Source organism: Scardinius erythrophthalmus, assembly GCF_964197995.2.
Source record: "Scardinius erythrophthalmus genome assembly, chromosome: 7".
Classification (NCBI taxonomy): domain Eukaryota; kingdom Metazoa; phylum Chordata; class Actinopteri; order Cypriniformes; family Leuciscidae; genus Scardinius; species Scardinius erythrophthalmus.
The window spans coordinates 35365877-35376635 of NC_138227.1; positions in this window are offsets into that span (position 1 = coordinate 35365877).

The following is a 10759-nucleotide window of genomic DNA, read 5'->3' on the forward strand; positions in this document are numbered from 1 at the left end:
GAGGCTGAAACATCCGACAGTGCACGGACGTACGTGTCGAGATATTTCTGAATGAACACTGCCAGCACCCTCAGGAGCGGACTGTGAATGCCTCGCACCCAAACAGTAGTATTTCACTTATCGCGTGTGTCCCTTTTATTGCCGACCCATAATCTACGCGCTGCCTCGGCAAACGCGAGATTCGAGTTGTTCACAATATATTTGGCTTTCATCTCTCGAGAAGAAAGCCAACGGGCACGAGGCAGAAACACCCAAAAACGCACGGCTGTGTGCGTCATGATATTTCTTAGTGAACACAGCCAGCACCCTCAGGAGCTGACTGTGCATGCCTCGCACCCACTCAGAATCTTTATTGCAAACGCGAGATCCGAGCCACTGTAGATTCTGTATTGCATTGCAGGCCTTTAATCTACGCGTTGCCTTGGCAAACGTGAGATCCCAGCCACAGAATCTTTATTGCAGAGTAGACCCGTAATCTACGTGCTGCCTCGGCAAACGCGAGATCCGAGCCACTAGATTCTATATTGCAATGCAGCCTTTATGTGGGACAATACTTATGGGACAAACAACACCAAATAGGACAGACAGTTTCAATCAGGAGCCTGCCTGCTTGCTGCTGTCACGTGGTGAAGTGACAGTTTATAAGGTAACACTTTATTTTGATAGTCCGTTTGTTGAGACTTTACTAGTTATTAGTAGCCATTCAGTAGCTTGTCAACAGTGCATCAGTTGACATTCAACAACACTGTTTCAACTGACAAGTAACATACGTTCAACTGACTGCCTATAGACTATAAGGTACAATTCAAGTGTTAATCTACAGATTTTACAAAAAAGTGCTTGTTGACTGTCGATGTTATTTTGCAACAGGTTATTAACCAATTGTCGACTAACTTTCAATTGTCAACTAACATTCTGTAGATTGATTACCAACAACTCAAGATCATTCTGTCAGTTAAATGTCAACAGTCATGTCAGCATATGAAGTATATGATACTGTATATCCTACTCAAGGGGTCTCATATGCATCAAATTAATGATTATTTTTGCTGATTTAAAGCTGTTTTTAAAAAATTGTTAACCATTTGTAGATATCTGTTGATAGTCAACTAAAGATTAGATCTGTTGCTCGTCAACAAATAAATTGTTTATGATCAGTAGACTATTAATAGACATCCTCAACTAAGTGTTAGTAGATATATTTTAGGACTATCTAATTAAAGTGAAAAACAGTTTATATCAGTAGAAAGTCTATAACATATCAACAGATTAATATATTGTTTATGATCAGTTGACTATTAATAGACATTATCCACTTAGTGTTAGTAGATATCTTTTAGGACTATCTAATTAAAGTGAAAAACAGTTGATATCAGTAGAAAGTCTATAACCTATCAACAGATTGCATACCTAACCTGACTGAAGTAGAACAAACATGGCCAGCACATCAGACAAAAAAAAAATCACTTTTATAAAAAAAAGAAAAAAAAGAATATACAACCCATTAATTACCAGGATATCACGATCACATCTGAACCATCTGATTATGTGAAAAAAATTATATTGAGCATTCCAAATGAGAAAACTCTTAATAGTCTACAATACATCATTTCAAATGCCCGAGGCTAAGACCAAAAGTTATAAACAAATAACAGACAGGACTATAGTTTAAACCCTTAACAATACCTTCTTTAATCGTTTAACCATTTTGTAACATTTAGTTAATTTAACGTTACGGTGAGACACAAAAGGCGTTTTCTTCTATAGAACCATAATACACCAAAACACAATATAAATTAACAAAATACATCATTTTTATTAGCTAACGTAACGTTAGATGTAATCCAAATCTTTATAATCCATAAGCAAGCAAGAAACAGATCCAAATTCAGCCCTTCATCCACTTGAACCATTCTCAGCAGCGACCGTGGAAACGTCAAATCCCGCGCTCGTGATGAATTTAAATTCAAAAATTGCGCCCACAAGAAGCGTTACGACATGTTTTACGGCAGTGATATCAAACGCTCATTGGCCCTCGCCTGCTTCGTCACAGATTACAGCATGCCGTGTTTCAGTTGAAACAACATTGAAATGTAGAAGCGCGCGCGCCGTCTTCACGCAGAGGGAAGCTGGGTTAACATTTTCATTGATTAATAACTTAAATTCTGCTCTGTCCCTTATACAAAACTATATACTGCCAGAGAGGACTGCAACACATCGTCATTTGAGCGACTTTTGGTACCGATTTACATTTTCGCAATAAATTATTATGATTACACATCTGTTGTTTTTCTTCATAATTTTAGCCTGCATAGTTTTAAGAAATGGTTATGGGTAGGTTTAGGGGCAGGAGTAGGATTAATGTTAGTGGCTCAAAAATATATTTTAATGCTATAAATAAAACTGGCATTTCCCTACACATCTCTGTCCATAAAGTGTTTTATTCTTTTTATATTCTGTATAAAATTAGTAATTTATATTTAGGTTTGGGAGTAGGGTTAAGGGAACTTACATTTATCTATAAAACAGTATAAGGGAAATGATACAGATATCTTTATGATTCGTAAACGTTTTGTAGCTGTGAATTCGTAATAATTCTACGTTGCAGACATGTCTGTATCATACGTTTCAGCATCTATCCAAACGTACAAAAAAAGTATGTTTACAATATGTTGATAGGTTATAGACTTTCTACTGATATAAACTGTTTCACTTTAATTAGATAGTCCTAAAATTTATCTACTAACACTTAGTTGAGAATGTCTATTAATAGTCTACTGATCATAAACAATTTATTTGTTGACTATCAACAGATTATCTACAAATGGTTAACAATTTTTTAAAAACAGTTTTAAATCAGCTAAAATAATCATAAATTTGATGCATATGAGACCCCTTGAGTAGGATATACAGTATCATATACTTCATATGCTGACATGACTGTTGACATTTAACTGACAGATTGATCTTGAGTTGTTGGTACTCAATCTACAGAAAGTTAGTTGACAATTAAAAGTTAGTCGACAATTGGTTAATAACCTGTTGCAAAATAACATCGACAGTCAACAAGCACTTTTTTGTTAAATCTGTAGATTAACACTTGAATTGTACCTTATAGTTACAAGCTACTGAATGGCTACTAATAATTAGTAAAGTCTCAACAAACGGACTATCAAAATAAAGTGTTACCGTTTATAATGTTATTTTAAGTTTGGCCTCAATAAATTATTTTGTAATATGACTAAAATGCACAACAAAGCAAATCGATTTCAATGTATGAGAGATACTCATTTTGTATTGAAAGCTATTTATTCCATATCTATTCTAGATTATATGAAACATTATTAATCTAATTTAAAGACAACAAACACAATTTAGTGTATAAAAAACTAAAAATCACAGGATAGGTCAACCTGGTCTCACAGGATTCCGTGAAATGTCCACGGGCCCTTAACTCAAAATCCGTGGAGACATCACGGAATCGCCCCAAATTCCGTGATGCGGCCACGGATATAACTCCAACGCAAGTCAATGACACTGACCTTCCGTGGCCCACACACGGATACCCGTTTCAATGACGGAATACAGAACTCACTCAACGGACGTGCTTTCTCATTTGGAAACGCCACATTTGAAGTTTTTTTTTTTTCTTTTCCGACATCAAATGCCATAATGACGTTAACCTGTCTGTTATTGTAGCTATTGCATTGTCCTGTCATCATAAAATTTCAGTTAGCCTAACCAAAGTCCCGTGATGGCACCACGGACCGCAACAACCGGACCTCACTCATGGACGATGTAATGTTTCTGGCTTGTTTAGGAACTTATAAGCTTTAGGTCAACTGTGTTGCAATGGCATGTAATTAACTTGACATTTTGTCTCGTCCTGTCATCATAAAATCCAGCTTGATGGCGTTTACACCTTGCTCGCTTGGCTAGTCAGAACTAAAATCTGTGAGCACGGAGTGAGTCTGTGGTGAGACCACGGATAACTCCAACGCAAGTCAATGACACTCATCTTCCTTGGTCCACACACGGATATTTGTTTCAATGACAAAGAACAGATCTCACTCAATGGACGTGCTTTCTCATTTGGAAACACAACATTTTAAGTAGGCTATTTATTTTCCAACACCAAATACCATAAAAACGTTAACCTCTGTGTTATTGTAGCTATTGCATTGTCCTGCCATCATAAAAATTCAGTTTGATTCTGTTAGCCAAACTGAAGTCCCGTGATGGCACCACGGACCTCAACAACCTGACCTGATCACTGGATGTTGTAATGTTGCTCACTTGTTTAAACACTTAAAAGCTTTATGTCGACTGTGTTACAATGGCATGTAATTTAGTTGACATTTTGTCTTGTCTTGTCATCATAAAATCCAGTTTGATGGCGTTTTACACCTATTGCTTGCTTGGCTATAGTCAGATCTAAAATCTGTGATTGGAGCACGGAGTGAGTCTGTGGTGAGACCACGGATAACTCCAAGGCAAGTCGTCTCACGTCAGTTCGTTATATGGTCACGTAATTTAATCTATTATGATTCGTGCCACGTTTATTTATTCGTTTTATTTATTTACGTTTATATTTTCGTACAATACCAGCACGTTTTTTAAACTAATGTATTGTCAATGGGAAGCGTCTTTCGTGATCACATAGCACTAGTCGGATGCAGCAGAGAAGCTGTTTAATCATTCACGAGATCTTATCTTATCATGGTTTATGTATTTTTTTAATGTTATTATTTCGGTCTTATTGCCAGGGAAGCTGGATTGCTTTGCTGTTTATTGATGTTTTTAAAATTATATTTTATCAGTAGGAAATCGCGCTGAAGAAGTCTCGTTCCGAATACATCGCGATATTTGGCATTAGGTCACGTGTGTCAGATGTTGGTAAGTACCTATTTTTTTACAGTCTATGGTAAGTACTAAATACCTAAATACGTTGTCTTAATAATGTGTATATACTGTCTTTTCTGTTTGTCGATATTAATCTACCATTATATCTGCCATCTCCACGGAGACTTTGCGTTTCATTGCTTTCTAATTCAAAATAGGGTGATTAAACACTGCCTGTCACGTGACGTGCTATAGGCCTAGATATGCATATCAGATTAAAAATAGTACAATTAGTTCCAAAGCTGTATTTGTAGTAGAAGCACAGTAAAAACAAAACTTACCATGCTTTTACCACAGTAACATTAGTTTTACTGTGATAAGTGCAGTAAAAAGACAGTAATCACAAAACTTACCATGCTTTTACACACTATTGGTAGATTTAATGTGATACTTATTGTAAATGCACAGCAATCACAACACTTACCATGCTTTACCACAGTAACCCTAGTTTTACTGTGAAAGGTGTGGTAAAAGGACAGTAACTATAAAACTTACCACGCTTTAAACCTCAGCAACCTAAGTTTTACTGTGATTGGTGTAGCAAATCACAGTAATCACAAAACTGACCATGCTTTTACCTCAGTATTGATAGTTTTAAAGTGATATTTGTTGTAAATGCATATTAACCACAACACTTGCCATGCTTTTAATGCTTTACAATGTAACATCCAACATTTGTAAGGTAAATCAGTACTTTTTCCTTTAAATAATCATTTATATTATACATAATGATATTTTCTTTTCTCTTTTTTCAGCTGAAAAGACCAAAAGGGCCTTTCGGACTCAGTCAGCCCATTATTGTTTGAGGAGAAGTAAACGGAGGAGACGGACAGCTGCAAAGGCACATATTCACAATGGTATGTACGTGTTGGTTTTAACCCTAAATCAAACATTTTATCAAGCATTCGTTGTTTCTTAAAACTTTTCTCACAAAACCCATAGCCCAATCAGTACAAACATAGTCTGAAAGTCTTAATAATTCACAAGATTTAACAAGTTGTCAAATTCGTATGATACTCGTACATATTTGTATACTCGTACACAATCCTGCAGCTTTTACTCCTAGTGCTGTCATTGGCTACTGCCTCAATTCCTGTACATATTTATCACAATATTTCAGTTGCGCCACTTCTTGGAAAGTTGTCGGATGTCAACACACACACACTGTCAGAAAGTTTATATTAATTGCAAATTGGTCCCCGTCTGTTAATGTTCCAGTGATACATGATGTTTCTCCACACCTCATAACCTACCTCTGTTTGCAAGAGTGTAAAAGCTTATCTGACTTGTCACATGACATCAGATACTCGATTATTTTGTCATAATCAGATCAGTTACACTGCTGATAACTGTCCCGTTTGCATGTAAATCATTTTCATATGATTATTGCTTGCTATTAAAGACATACTTTTATTCATAGAAATGCCCACATATCAGTGAACTTATAACATAAAAACGCTTTTAACATTTAATTATGCAACACTCTTTACAGAAAACATATCCCACAGTTATGGATAAACTCACAATGTCATCAAGTGCTGTGCTGGGCACATTGGGCAACAAGTGTCCTCCAACATATTCGATCCGTGGCCAAGTTCTTCACATCTTCCCATGGGACACTGACATTCTTCAGGTCTTCGTGAAACATCTGTCTCTTCCTTGGTCTTCCCTGTCTCCTGCATCCTCCTGGTGGTGTCCACTTCATCACTGTGTTTGGGTGGTGTTGATTGGGCATGTGTAGGATGTGTCCAGCGAGGTGCACACTTTGCTCTGTCTCAGTTTCTGAAAGTCTTCATGTGGAGTCCACTCCTCCTCGTGATCTCTTTGATTATGCTGAACCAATATTGAAAATAGTGATTTATCTTTTTACATATTGTTAAAGCATTTTGTTTTCATTTTCAGCTTCATAAACTGTACTTGATGTCTGCCTAATGCCTTTATAAAAAAGGGTCAGTCATCAGGTGTTTTGCTAAAGGACATAATCATTGCATAATTACATTTAGTCAACAATAATCACAAGGATATAGAATGAAAGTTGAGAATGTAAAATGTTGTGCTTATGTTTTTGCCTATTTGTTCTTTAAAGCGAAGAAGCAAATGTATTTTCACATAACAAAGTTGAATCTCATCTCTTGGTTTGTAAATATATAACTTCATCATAGCAATTTTTTAATGTTAATGTATGTGTCACTATAATAGATAGCCCCTGTATCTGGATATTTTTAATTAACTGATTTTTATACTGTTGCGCAGTAGTTTTGGCGCTACATTTGTCTTTAAACAGTTTGACATTAAATATTGGAATAAGCTTTCAAAATTGTGTCCATTCATTGTGCTTTTGTTACATTTATATGAATATAATTGATATACCTTTAATATACTATACATACACTGTAAATGTTAGAAGCACTTTAGTACATGTAATTATCTTTAATTAAAATACTGCAAAACTACCCTGCTGTAGGCCATTGCTTAGAAAAAAGTTTATCTTTCAAATGTATTTATGCATCAGTCTAATCAAATGAGCAAATTTGTGTCATTGATCACGTGACCTCGTTTTTGGATGGTAACCACACAAAGGAGTCTTTTGTTTTTAAATACAAGTTTTATAATTTAATTAGAAGGAATACATGTTTAACAGCCTAAATATAAAATATTTAAGGTATCTATCCCTGCAGCCGGAACCAGAAGAGATCTGTCATCATTTGCCATAAATGGGCATGTAAGTGTGACGCATCTGTTCAGCTGGGTTGTTATTGGCTGTGACTTTATCGCAGAGCTCGCTGTGATTGGACTATCGTTTAACCCATATAAAACGGCGCTTCATGTTACAAAGTATGGTTTGGTGTTATTATTACGTTAGTTATACATTAAGCTAACTATAAAGTGTCTCTATGTTGTGAGAAATTACTCCTTTACCGAGATCCTAACCCTAACCCTAAGCATGTCTGCACATTTCAATGAACTACAGCTCCATGCTTCCTGTTTCATTGATAGAATGACAGAGATATCTGGGTAATGTAGTTTAAAACGTTTAGTAATAAAACAATAAATGTTAAATACATAATATATTTAATGGACAACTGGATATCTAAATTTGTTCATTGTGCAAACCTTTATGACATATATGAGGGACAGACTGACATTTTATATTTTACTGTGAGCACTTTAAAAATAACCTTTATGCCAGCTTTCCATATATGTCTAAAAGCTGTGGCCAACATTATTTATTAAACATAGCATAAGTAGTTGTCCAGCTGATTTTCTCTTTGATACATTAACCGAACTTTGAGTTACAGTCATTTGAAATGTGCATTTGTTTGCTCTTCTGGGGGCCGTTGCTGGGCCCCTGGAGGTGGAAGGGCAGTATAATCTACACAGATCTACACACACTATTACTATTACACAAGGATAATGCACCATTCAGTAAAACAACAAAAAAACAGTGCCAACATTTCCTTTTCACCCCCTCTGATTGCTGCTTATATGCCTGACATCAGTGATATATGCTTTCATTCGAAAAGCAGTAGTAGATGTACTAGAATGATCAACATGGATCATCTTCAATTAAGTGTTAAGTATTTATAGCAAGGTAGCCCACTGCAGCCTCTTCATGCAGGTGCCTTCACTTCATTCACATAGCTTCCTTTTATTTCACTGCTATCTGGCATAAATGCAAGTACAGTATGTGCAACTTTTGTTGCATTGTTGTCCCAAAAATCATTAACCAGATCTACATTTTTTATGTCCCAAGTAAAAGAATCATGGTCATTAATTATATGTAGTTATTTTTAAATGAACCCTTGTATGGTGTTCGGGTCTGTTGGACCCGTTTTCATTTTTTATCAAAAGAAAAAAAATTTCAACCTCAGACTCATTGGCCTTGGCTCATTTTCTGTGAAGAACATATATCAAAACACATTTTCAATGACCGCACACTGCACCCCCCCTACACATTTATATTACACAAAGGATGTTCGGGTCCACTGGACCCGGGGCTAATAAAAGTGTGGAAATTTTTAGGTCCTGTTTACCTATACTCTGTCCTCCTCCTGTCAGGGCTTGCTGTTATTGTGTGTGTGTGTGTGTGTGTGAGTGTGTGTGTGTTGCGTGTGTATGTGTGAGAGAGATTTGAAGTGTGAGAGAGTGTGAGTGCAAAAGTGAGTTTTGTTTCTACCCCTGCCGTTCCCGCACATGGCTGCAATTCTCAAATGTGATCTCACAAAGCTAAAGAGGAAATATTAACCATAAAGGCTGTTTATATTGCTTGTAATTGGGATGAAGTAAACATCTGTTGAGTATTTTAACATAAATTGTTTGATTATGTTGAATTAAAAAACAAAAAATGCAGCGGGTCCACCAGACCCACGAACACTGGCTGAATAACAAAAATATGAACACCACACAAGGGTTAATTAAACTAAAGAAAAAAGAAATGAACATTTCTCAAATAAAAATTTATATTTACTGTACCAAACACCACTTTCAATACACAATAGTCACCATACTTTATTAAACACTTTATTGGAGGACAACGCATAAAGTTGATAAAGTAGCATAAAGAAAAATGAGATTCAAGATAAATAAAAATATGTCTTCAAAAATACGTTAACATCATATGAATCCATTCACAGCTGCTGAAGCCACAAAACGAGTGCCAGATAATCATATTTAGTCACCTATGATACAGAAAACAGATTTGATATTGTGTTGGAAAACAATGATTCATTATCACAGCTAAACTGGTTTCTTGCTCTTCCCTGTACGTCTCTATCGTGTTCTTCTTCCTCGTCTAAACAGTTTGTTCAGTTGAAGAACAGAAGAACAGAAGATGCGATCACTGATGTGGTGTAGCTTTTTCTCAACCAGAGGAAGAAGTCTCAACATCCCACTGTCAGGCGTTCTCCAGTCCTGGTCTGAAAGTAAAACAAAAAACACAAACCATTCAAATTAAGTTGTTTAATGGACAGTCGGGTCAGCTTATGTTCTGCGTTATTTAAAGCAGTGATGGTTTACTCTAGCCCTCAGCGTCCACTGTCATGCAGGTTTAGCTCCGACCTCAAACCCTCCTGCCTATTGTCTAGAAATAAACCTGAAGACTTTGGTTAAAATTTTCAGATGTGCTCGATTAGGGTTGGAGGTTGACTCTCAACCTCAAAAAGGAGAACGCAAAAGGGCCAGAGTTGCCGGTCAGCAGTCAGTACATGATATATTATACACATTGAAGTATTATATATATATATATATATATATATATATATATATATATATATATATATATATATATATATATATATATATATATATATATATATATATATAATATTGCAGCACATAATATAAGCTAAGTCCTGAACAAAAACAGTTTTACCCATATCAACAGCACCATATTTTAAAAGATCTTTTAGAAAGGCATGGTCTCTTTTGAGCCTTTGCCAGTGATGCTTGATTTCTTTCCAGACAACATACTCTTCTGTCAATTGTTTCAAGAGCTTCACTTGGTCAAAAACCAAGTGATAACCTGTACAATGTAAAATTGTCAACATCAAATTATGTACTACTGTACATATTACAGCATGGTTTCAATACAAAACATACCAATGGACTCGCACACTTTTCTGTCTTCTTTGGGCACCAGATGTTCCTTCCTCACCCGAAACAAAGGACTTATTCGATTAGCTTGCGTTGATATAAGGACTGGTCTTCCTTCTCTGCTGTAAAACAAGAAAGTTTTGACTTACTCTATGTGCAATTACTATTGTTCTTGAAACATAAATTAAGACAGTTATAAATAAGTAATTTACCATATGATTCAGGAGAGAACATTTTATGAGTAAATACAGATTGCAATATTCTA